General features: G+C 38.9%; 1 non-coding gene across 1 annotated transcript; it reads left to right on the forward strand.

Moving 5' to 3' along the window:
- Nucleotides 1-3,972: 3,972 nt before the first annotated feature.
- On the forward strand, nt 3,973-4,076 carry LOC112788398 (small nucleolar RNA R71). Its single transcript, XR_003195763.1, has one exon. It is a non-coding gene; the product is annotated as a small nucleolar RNA R71 (small nucleolar RNA).
- The last annotated feature ends 7,809 nt before the right edge of the window (nt 4,077-11,885 follow it).

The raw sequence follows: 11,885 nt of genomic DNA on the forward strand, positions 1-11,885 counted from the left end.
GTGGTACTTGGGCATCGATGCATAGTCTAATGATAGTGCTAGGGAAGTGGAGCCAGGATTCAGGGTCACTTTTCTCACTAAACTCTTGTATCTGTTCAGCAATGAGTTTATGAACTTTGATCTCTCCTCCAACCATAATGCAATGTAGCAAGATGGCTCTTTTAGGGACTATTTCTGAAGAGTTTGCAGTGGGTAGGATGGATCTCCTAACTATTGCATACCACCCTTTAGCTTCAGGTGTTAGGTCTCCCCTTCTCAAGACTCTTGGAGCCCCTCTTGTTTTTCTCACCCATTCAGCTCTGATGGCACAAAGGTCTTCAGCAATAGTTGTATAGTCAGGTTCTCCTATCATCCTTTCTTCATAACTTGCTTGGCTGAAATGTATGTTTTTCAGGCCAAGAGTTTTCATGATTGCTTTAGGACTGAAGTCAACTTCCACCCCTCTCACATAGCTTTTGTATGTGGGGTTCTTGGTTTGATCCTCCCTTACTGCATTTGCATAAAACTCTTTCACCAAGTTGATGTTGATTCTAGTGATTGGCTTAGTTAGGAGCTCCCACTTCCTCTTTTTGATCTTTTCCCAAACACCTGGGAACTCATCCTTTTCAAGGTCAAAGGGAACCTCAGCTAGTACCGTTTTAGGTCTCATCCATTCGGCTTGAATCTCATGGAACACTGATCTGTATCTCCATGCATCGAATTCCCTGTTTTCCTCCATTGGCTGCTTGTCTTTTCTTCTTTTGTGGCTAGATGAAGCTGCCATTGGTTTTTTTTTTAGTTTTGGTAAGTGACAAGCTAAAGTTGACAAGGTGAAGCAAGAAGTGTTGTTGGAGGTGTGGTGAGGTTGTTTTCGGCAAGAGATAGTTATGCTGTGATGAAGGAAAATGTGTATGAAGGAGAATTGGTGGTGTGGGACTCGTTCCCCAAGTGGTTCTTTATAGTGCCCAAGAGTGAAAAATGAACGGCTAGGGTGGTTTGTGAAGGGTGGCTTGATGGTAAATATATGAATTGTAGATAAGGACGATTGGCTTTTCATTTTCTTGGAAGTATTCTGGATGCATTAGGTTGTACATGTAGCTTTCTTTTCTTGCAAAACTTCCTTTTCCCATGTGTTAGTTTCAAAGATTTGTGAATTTTCTTTTTGACCAAGCACGTACCTCCCTTTGTCTTTTTCCTCCATTTTTGTCTTTTCTTTTGTACCTGCACAAACAAACAAATTTGCTATCATTTTTCGGTCCATGTGAATTATGAATAGTATTTGCACATGTAAATCAATGCTTGTCTTTATGAGCTTATAGCCGTGACTTCTACATGTATGCACACTTATTATTTGGACACCAAACTTAGTGTTTGGTTAAGTCTCCTGATGACATGAAATCCATATTGGTTGTCCTTAATGAGTGTGCATAATTCTAATAAATCATAGTCACCTTGGCTCTTTGATTCTAAACAAAGTGACTAACCTAAGTAATTGAAACCAAAGTATTAAAACATGTGAATGGTATACTTGTCATGAATTTTGAAATCCAGAGGAACTTCTTGCTTTTCATAAACTGTGTTCAAAAAGAACACCAAACTTAATGTTTGGTTGTGCACCTTGAATGAAAGATGGAATTCAATTCGAGTAAGATTTGGGAGTGCCATCAAGCACACCAAACTTAGAGACCCATCGTAATTTACATGCAAGGTTTAGTGCACTTAATCAATAGTTGTCCTGAGGATTCACGTTCATGCATAAGAAACCATGCTTTATTAGATGTAAAACAAAACACTAAAGATTAAGGATACTAAAAACATGGGTTGCCTCCCATGAAGCGCTTCTTTAACGTCACTAGCTTGACGGTTGTCCCTTGTTAGGGTGGATTGTAGTGCTTGACGTCCTCTCCTCTCACTATGAAAACGTCCCCACTTGATTCATTCATGACCTCTAAATGTTCCATAGAAAGAACTTTCCTGATTGTGAACACTTGAGGGAGCTGGGAAGGAATGGTTTTGAGGCCAGGTGGGATTGGCAGATAATGACTTGATATCACGTTATCTCCCGGAGAAAAACCTTCAGTGGGAATTTTCTTGTTTCTCCATCCTCTTGGCAATCTCCCTATCACTCTTCCCTTTCTCTTGAGGATTTCTTCATTGACCTTTATGTCAGGAGGATCCTTCTGATCTGTTTCCACTGATTCTTGTGGCTCTAACTCTTGCAACTCTTGTTTGCCTTCCAATGACTGTTTTAGAGTCTCAGCTGCTGGATTACTTTCCTCCAAACACGGATGGCTACTATCATCTTTAGGCTTTTCAGGTTCTGGTTCAGGCTCAGATGCAGGTTTGAAGACTTTGAAAGTGAGCTGTTCATCATGTATTCTCAGAATTAGCTCTCCTTGTTCTACATCTATGAGTGCTCTAGTAGTGGCTAGAAATGGTCTGCCCAGAATGATAGGGTGTAAGTAGCTTTCCTCCATGTCCACAATGACAAAGTCTGTGGGGAAATAATAATCCCCCACTTTCACCAGCACATTTTCAACTACCCCTTCAGCTTGCTTCTGAGTTTTGTCAGCCAGTTATATGATTACATCAGTGGATCTCACCTCATTCAGTTGTAGCCTCTTCATAAGAGTTAGAGGCATCACATTTATGCTAGCTCCTAGATCACAGAATCCTCTGTCAATTTTTGTTTCTCCTATGATGCAAGGGATATGAAAACTTCCTGGGTCCGTTTTCTTAGAGAGTGTGTCCTTCTTGATGAGAGCACTGCATTCTTTGTTCATTGTTACTGTTTGTCCTCCCTTCAAAACTCTTTTTTTGCTTAACAATTCCTTTAAATACTTGATGTGTGTGGGCATTTGATGAAGAATCTCAAGAAAGGGAATATTGACATGAAGAGAGTTAAATGTCTCTAGAAACCTTGAGTAGGTTTTCCTTTTTTCACCTCCTCCTAACCTCTCAGGAAATGGTGCTTTTGGTTGGTATATTTCCATCATGCCTTTTTGTAGTTCCTTGGCTTGCTCAGTTCCACCTTCTTGCTTAACTTCTTCCACACCTTCCTTCAAGATTTCTGGTTCCTGCTCTGAGGGCCTGATTCCTTCTTCTTCTGAGACTTCCTTCATTATGGTGATGGCTTTGCACTCTTCCCATCTTACTCTCTTTTGTTCCCCTTTAGGATTCTTTTCTGTGTCACTAGGGAACACTGCAGTTGATTTGGGTGCCTGTTGAGATAGCTCTCCTACTTGAGATTCCATCCTTTTGAGTTTTTTACCATGGTTTCTTAAGGTAGTTCTCACATCATCCCTGAAGCTCTTCAGTTCAATGATGTCTTGACTCATGGTTGCCATAATTCCTTCTATTCGGTTTAATTGATCTTGAAATTGTTGGTTCGGATTAGGTTGGGTATGTTGATTATCTTGGCCATGATATGATGATTGGGGGTAAGTGTTTTGTGTGGCTTGGTATGATCTTTGGTTGGAGTTTTGGTATGTGGAATTGTTTTGTTGGTTGTGGTTGTAAGGTTTGTGGTTTTGTGGTTGGGTTTGTTGGTTTCCCCACCCAAAGTTTGGGTGGTTTCTCCAGCCTGGGTTGTAAGTGTTGGAATGTGGATCATATGATTGCCTTTGTTGGTTTCCCACATAGTTAGCCTCATCCCAATCACCTCCTTCAATGCCTACTTCCTCTTGATCTTGTGTGTGTATTGCAGCCACTTGCTTTGTTTCTAATTGCCTGGTAAGCTCTGCTAGTTGCTTGGCAAACACCTTGTTTTGGGCTAGAATTGTATCAACATGGTTCAGCTCCATGACTCCCTTAGTGTTGTGTCTTTCTGATGCATAGTAGTACTCATTCTCAGCCACTGTCTCGATCACTTCAATGGCTTCTTCCACAGTCTTTTTCCTGTTCAATGAACCTCCTGATGAATGGTCTACAGCCCTCCTTGATTCATAGGAAAGCCCATCATAGAAGATGTGCAATTGCACCCAATCATGGAACATGTTTGGTGGGCATTTCCTTGTCAAGTCCTTGAATCTCTCCCATGCCTCGTAGAGAGTTTCACCATCTTGTTGTCTAAAAGTCTGAACCTCAGATCGAAGCCTATTGACCTTTTGTGGAGGGTAGAAACGTGCCAGAAACTTGCTTTCCACCTCATCCCATGTTGTTAGACTCCCCCTTGGGAATGATTCCAGCCACTTAGCTGCTTTGTCCCTAAGTGAAAATGGGAACAAGAGCAGTTTATAGGCATCTTCCTGGACTCCATTGGACTTCACAGTGTCACAAATTCTCAGGAATTTTGTGAGATGTTGGTTTGGGTCTTCATTAGCACTTCCTCCAAAGGAACAATGATTTTCCACCAGTGATATTAGCTGTGGCTTGAGCTCAAAATTGTTGGCCTGAATGGGTGGTTTCTGGATGCTACTACCACAATTCCCAGAGGTTGGGTTTATGTATGAACTAAGAACCCTCCTCTCAGGGATGGCATCGTTTCCATCAGCTCTCTCATGGTTGTGAACTTCTCTATCCATGTTGAGATCTAAAGCTTCCTCAAAATTGTCCTCAGATTCTCCTTCAGATTCCTTTTCTCCCACTACTCTCTTCCCTCTTGCTTCCCTTCTAAGTCTATGAAGGGTCCTCTCTGGTTCGGTATATGGAGGAGTTGATGTCTCTCCTCTCCTACCTGTCATACAAGAACACAGCTCAAACACAAACAAGTGAAATACTCTTGGTTAATGGAAGAGTATGGTTAGCTCAATTGAGGAATTAATTCAAACAGTTAGTGAGTCAGTGAGTTAGTTGCATGAGTTTAAAGGCATAAAGAAGGAAAGCATGTAACCAAGTGCAGGAATTAAAATTCAACAAGTATCTTGAACAGAATTAACAAAGCAAGAGAAAATTGCTCAATCTAGTTAGCTTCCAATTTGAGAATTGTCAATCGAAAACCAATCCCCGGCAACGGCGCCATAAACTTGATGCGCATAAACGTGTTATGCTACGATTTAGGAAATTGCACGATCGGCAAAATTCCTTCCGGCAAGTGCACCGGTTATCGTTGTCAAGTAAAAACTCACAATAGAGTGAGGTCGAATCCCACAAGGATTGGTTGAGTGAGCAATTCGGATTAGAAGTGTGTTCTAGTTGAGCGGAATCAAGATTTGAGATGAGAATTGCGGAATGTAAAATTGGCGGGAAAAGTAAATGACAAGAAAATTAAATGGCTGAATCTTAAATTGCATGAATTAAAGAGCAGAATGTAAATTGCTGAAATTACAAGGGAATGGGGATGATTGCAAGAATTGAATTGCAGAATGTAAAGAGAAAGTGGAAATCAGAAATGGGGAATTCATTGGGTTTAGGAGATATTGAAATCTCCGAATCAAAACATGTAAATCTCTTCTTCAACCAATGCATTCATTGAATTTTGCTTGGCAATCTTATATGATTGGATCCCAATTCCTTGGCTCACCAATGCTCTCTAAAAACAAACAAATTCCCAATCCCTTGGTTTAAATGTTCATAAGAAGAGATGATGCTTGATCACTGATTATACCACACAATTTCATGAACCACAATTTGGTAGGATTACATGTCACAATATCCATCCAAACCCCAATCCAATCCACTGTGAGAAAGCTTCTCTAGCATGAATCCTCCATTCCTTTCCCAAGGCTCCGAAGGATTCCAAGTATGAGTAGTTTCTTTCCCAAGACAACTACTCAATGGAATTAGATCGAGAAGCTTTCTAACAAAATTCAAGAGAAAAGATTGAAGAAGAAGATAAACTATTATTGATTCATTGAATTACAATAGAGCTCCCTAACCCAATGAAAGGGGGTTTAGTGAATCATAGCTCTGAATTCAATTACAAAGAAAAGGAAAACTAGCTAAAAGTGAAAGTAAAAATCCCTCTAACTTAACTTCTATCCTATTTATACACTTTCTATATTGAGCTTCAGTTGTGCTTCTTGGGCTTTGAGGCCTCTCCTTGCTTTCCTTTTGCCTTGGGTTTATGATCCATAACCTTGATGAGGTTGTTGATCCAAATCCTGTAACATTTATTGAGCCAATTTAGTGATAATCAAATAATGACACATGACTCAATAAATTGAGATTTCAAACTCATCAATCCTTCAGGCCCAATCCCATAAACCATGATATTCAATTGGGTTTCATACCAAAGTAAGTTTAAGTTAATATTTGTGCTCAAAGACTAACTTAAATCTCAATATTTTTGGCCCAGAAACCTTTTCCAAGAGTGGCGTTTAAGTTGTAGTTTAAGCTTAAACTGCAGCTTAAACGCCAGACACTTCCAGTGAGGCCTTTTGTAGAAGCACGTTTAAGCTTCAGTTAAGGTTAAACTGAAGCTTAAACGTGGAAATGGAAGAAGGTAGCCCTGGAGAGTCATGTAGTCGAACACGTTTAAGCTTCAGTTTAAGGTTAAACTGAAGCTTAAACGTGGAGATAGGAAAGGCAGCCCTGGAGGTCGAACACGTTTAACCTCCAGTTTGAGGTCAAACTGGAGGTTAAACGTGGAAAAGGGTGGAGGCATACTGGAGGTCGAACACGTTTAACCTCCAGTTTGAGGTCAAACTGGAGGTTAAACGTGGAAGCTTGGAATGGTGGCCCTGGAGGTGTCGAACACGTTTAACCTCCAGTTTGAGGTCAAACTGGAGGTTAAACGTGGAGATGGAGAGAGCAACCCTGGAGTAGAAAAGCTATCGAACACGTTTAAGCTCCAGTTTGAGTCAAACTGGAGCTTAAACGTGGAATGGCTCCCTGGTACTCTTCCTGGTTCTGGCGTTTAACCTCCAGTTTGAGGTCAAACTGGAGGTTAAACGTGGAATGCTCCTTAAGTGAGGCTTTTCATTCTGGCGTTTAACCTCCAGTTTGAGGTCAAACTGGAGGTTAAACTTCAATCCCAGCATTTCTTATCCTTCATGATTTTGGCGTTTAAGCTCCAGTTTAGGCTTAAACTGGAACTTAAACTCCACATGTGATATTCAAGCTTCCTTTATTGATTTTGTTGCTTCCTTGCTTAGCCTCTTCTTCCCTGAAATCATCCAAACAATTGCATCAAAGTCTTGCAAAATTTCATGAGAAATCTTTCATTCATAGCATTTAAGTAATATAACTAAAACTCATGGAATTTGCATCAAAATCATATTGTTTGGATGGTTCATTACTTTGTTCTTCATTTAACCATTTTTGGTTACTTTAAGCTCGAGAAAATGCATAAAACAACTAAAACTAACAGAAAAATGCTAGTGAAACTAGCCTATGATGCCTTGGCATCACCTACAATACAATCACATCCAAACTCCAAGCAACAAGGGTGATAGCTCATAGAGAAAGTAGAAAATAAAATCAAAAGACATCAATAAACAAGAAAAACAAGAACCTAAATATTAACAAAAACAACCAAATAACCAAAAAGTAAGCTATTTACACTATGGACATATTCACAACAACCAAAAACATGACACCAATTACATTCCCCGGCAACGGCGCCAAAACCTTGATGCGAAGAGTTTATGTTGATCTAGAATTTCACAAAATAGAATTTCTTCGTTGCAAGTATAGCCTAAATCAACAACTAACTCCCACCATCAAAGTTTAATTTTCAAATTAAAATATAACCGAGAGTAATTCAACTTTGGGTCGTTCTCCCTAGGAATGCAATTAGGGTGTCACTCTTTTGATTGTGAGGAAAAGGGGGGTTTCAAGTATAAAATGGAAAATTAAAAGACTTAAGAAATAAAATAACTAAGAAATGATAAAAAAGGATATTAATGCAACTAAAAGGGAAATGAGGTCAAAACTAATGAAAATGCTGTAAATACATAAAGAGTCTTGACTTGGAAATGAGAATTAAGGAATCCTATCATCGTCATAACTACAACTATGGAAACTATAATGAGTCAATCTCACTTCGTCAACCCCTAACATCGAGGAGTAAGTCAAGCAAGTATCATTGACCTTAATCCATAAGTCCTAGCTAACTTACTAATTTCTTAGTAAAAAGCTAGCGTCAATGGAAATAAGAGTCAACTAACTACCCAAGAATTACCACTAAATATCAGACATTATGACTCTAGTATCCTAGGAACTCATTTCCCAAGCCAAGGTGTGAAAAGCTACTCAAAATTACCAAGTGGTATTTTCACAAATACTTGGTGGGCATAAAACTAAAACATAAAAAATTGCAAAGGAAAATGAAAACTATAACCATTGCAAAGGAAAATAAAAACTATAACCAAACTATTCACAAAATCAACAATAACCATTCAACCAAGCATATATAAAGCGTAAAACATTAAATTCATAGACAAAAGATTCAAGAAACTAAAATTGCATATATTAACAAAATAACTTGAACCATAAAACAAAGTAGCAAGAGTAGTGAAATTAAAGAAGAAATTAAAGAGTACTTACAATGAAGGTGAGCAAAATCCAAGATCAAAACTTATACAATGAAAATTAAGAAAAATCCTAAGAGAGCAATTCTACACTACCTACTCCTACTCCTAATAATGTTTTCTAATCTAATCTAACCTAATGCCTTGATAAGGAATGAAGTCCCCTTCATATAGCACTCGATTTCAGCTTCAGCACGTTCAAAACTGGGCCAAAAGGCCCCCAAAATTTTGAGCCATGTGCCTCATTAATGATGTTACGCGCTGGTACCTGTGCGTACACACACTTGCTAGTTTTTGCACTTGTGCGTACGCACACTTGACTGTGTGCTTCTCCTTGTTTTTCTTCATGTGTTCTCCCTTCTTACATGCTTTCTTCTACTTCTACCAAACCATTCTTGCCTAATGGACCTGAAATCACTCACAAAATATATCACAGTATCGAATGGAATAAAAGTGAAATTAAAATGCTCAATTTAAGCAGAAAAATGCATGTTTTCACATTTATGTCCAAATTAGGGAGAAATCATAAAAGTATGCTATTTTGGTTATTAAGTTTGAGTTTATATGATGAAATCCATCTAATTCAAACTAAAATTTATCATCAAATATGAATTTATCAGTAAGTCAGAATGGCATTTTCCCTGTGGAAGATTGAGGTGTAGTGCGATAAGACCATAGCACCATCCACAACTCATCAGCCCATGATCTCGGGAAGCCATTTAATCTTTTTTTTTAATCCTTGAAGTATCACTTTATTCGCGGCCTTAAATTGCCTATCAGCCTGTGGGTGTTCCACTGACACGAACATTTAGTGTATACCAAAGCCGCTCAAGAACTCCCAAAGATTAGCCTGTGGTTGAGATTGGTGAAGATTGCCATGAACTTGGCACTTTAAGAACCTTTTGATGAAAACCATTGCGTCTTTTATGATTGTGGGCCAATAGTATCCTGCCCTTATGACCTTCTGGGCTAGTGACCTTCCTCCCACGTGGTGCCTGTAACACCCTTCATGTACTTCCTGCAACACAATTTATTTGTTCAAGTTTGAGACATTTAAGTAGAGGTTGTGAAACGCCCCTTTTATATAATTGTGCATTGATCATGGCTTCTTTTGGATCATCTGGGAGAATTCCATGTTTTAGGTACATGCATATGGGATCTAGCCAGGTAGTATTGTCCCTTACATGGAATATCTTAACATTATGAATACCCATGGATGGTTCCAAGAGTACTTATTGAATTAAACTTCAGTTACCACCACCTGACTTAGTGCTGGCCAACTTTGACAGAACATCAGCTCGTGTGTTTTGTTCTTGGGGCACATGCTTAATGCAAAATGATTTAAAATTTGAGATTTCTATTTGTACCTTCTTAAGATATAGTTGTAAGAGTGGGTCATGTGCTTGATACTTACTATTAACTTGGGTGGTTACAATTTGGGTATCACTGAACACCGTGATCTCCATTGTCCCGACTTACTAACACCAATCCCGCAATCATAGCTTCATACTCAGCTTGATTGTTTGAAATTAGAAAATTAAATTTAATGGAGGCTTCGATGACAGAATCATCTCCCTTAGTCAGGATGATTCTTGTGCCTCCGAATTTTGTATTTGAAGCCCCATCCACATGGAGTTCCCAGGTCAAGAATTCAGGAGCAGAATAGGTCATCTCAGCCAAAAAATCTAGCATTGTTTGCACTTTTATAGCAGAGCATGGTTTGTATTGTATATCAAATTTTGATAACTCTATGGACCAGCTCATCATTCGACCTGCCAGATCTGGTTTTTGCAAAACTTTTTTTATCAGTCGGTCGGTTCGCACAATTATTAAGTAACTTAGGAAATATTGCCTTAACCAACGTGCCAACATTACAAGGCAAAAGCTAGTTTTTCCAACTTTGAGTACCTTACTTCAGACCCCTGGAGGACCCTATTAATAAAGTACACATGTCATTGTTGTTTGCTTTCTCCTTTCAATATTAAAGCTGAAACAATAGATTCATTAGTTACAGATAAATATAAATACAAAGGTTTCTCAGGTTTCGACTTTGCCAGAATGAGAGGAGAGGATAACAAAGTTTTGAAGTGTGTGAAAGCATCCTCACATTCCTTCATCCACACAAAAGAAACTCCTTTCCTCATTAAATTGAAGGAAGGCTTTGCCTTTTCCGCAGAGGCCCCTAAAAGTCTTGATAAAGCAGCCAGGCGACTTGTAAGCTTCTGTACCTCTTTGAGGTTTTTGGGGATTGACATATCTAAAATGGTTTGGTATTTTTCAAGATTAGCTTTAATACCTCTCTGGGTTACCATAAATCCAAGAAAATTCCTTCCCCACACCCTAAATGCGCACTTGGCTGGGTTCAATCTCATCTTGTGAAGTTGGAGAGAATGGAAGGTTTCTTGCAGATGATTAATCAAGTTGGTATCTGTTTTGGTTTTTATTAACATATTGTCAATATAAACCTCTAAATTCCTTCCAACTTGCTCCTTGAACACTTTGGCTATCAATCTCTTGTAAGTGGCACCTGTATTTTTCAAATCAAATGGCACTACAATGTAACAGTAAATTCCTTCCGAAGTAATAAAAGCAATTTTATCCTCATCTAGTCGGTATATCGAAATTTGGTTATAACTGCTATATGTATCTAAAAAACTTAATATCTGATAACCAGATGAAGAATCAATCCATACTATCAACGTTTGGAAGAAGAAAATAGTCTTTAAGGCAGGCTTTATTTAGGTCAGTCTAATCTACACACATTTGCCACTTTCCGTTAGACTTTGTTACCATTACAACATTGACAACTGATAAACCCCTATTTTATGATTCATCTTGTGCTCAAATTGAGTATTTTTATCAATTCTTCACCCACTTTTTCATATTAATTGCATGGTTTTACTTTCCCTTCCTGATTTTATGATATATGTGAAAAACATGTTTCCTATGCTTTAAAAATATTAATTTTAATTATCCTTTATTATCATTCGATGCCGTGATTTGTGTGTTAAGTATTTTCAGGTCTCATATGGCAGGAATGGCTTAAATAACAGAAAGGAAACATACAAAAATGGAAGGAAAGCACAAAAATGGAGTTTTGAAGAATAGGCAGCGACGCGAACGCATGGATGACGCGAACGCGTGCCTAGCGCAAAATGGCATCGACGGAAACGCGTGACTGACGCGGACGCGTGCTTTGAGCAGAACACAAATGACGCGTATGCATAACTGACGATTATGCGTGACAAGAAAAACTCCCAGATAACGCGAACACGTGACCCACGCGAACGCGTGACAGACGCCACGTACAAGAATCTGCAGAAAACGCCCCCAGCGATTTCTGGACCCTTTTTCGGCCCAATTCCAAATCCAGAAACACAGAATATAAGCCAGAGAATGGAGGAATCAAACAACAACAGAGAGACGATATACAACATTCATAATTCACACTTTTAGGTTCTCTCCTCTCTCTTAGGTTTTAGGATTAGGATTCTT

Source organism: Arachis hypogaea, chromosome 20 (assembly GCF_003086295.3).
Source record: "Arachis hypogaea cultivar Tifrunner chromosome 20, arahy.Tifrunner.gnm2.J5K5, whole genome shotgun sequence".
In the NCBI taxonomy this organism is placed as follows: Eukaryota; Viridiplantae; Streptophyta; class Magnoliopsida; order Fabales; family Fabaceae; genus Arachis; species Arachis hypogaea.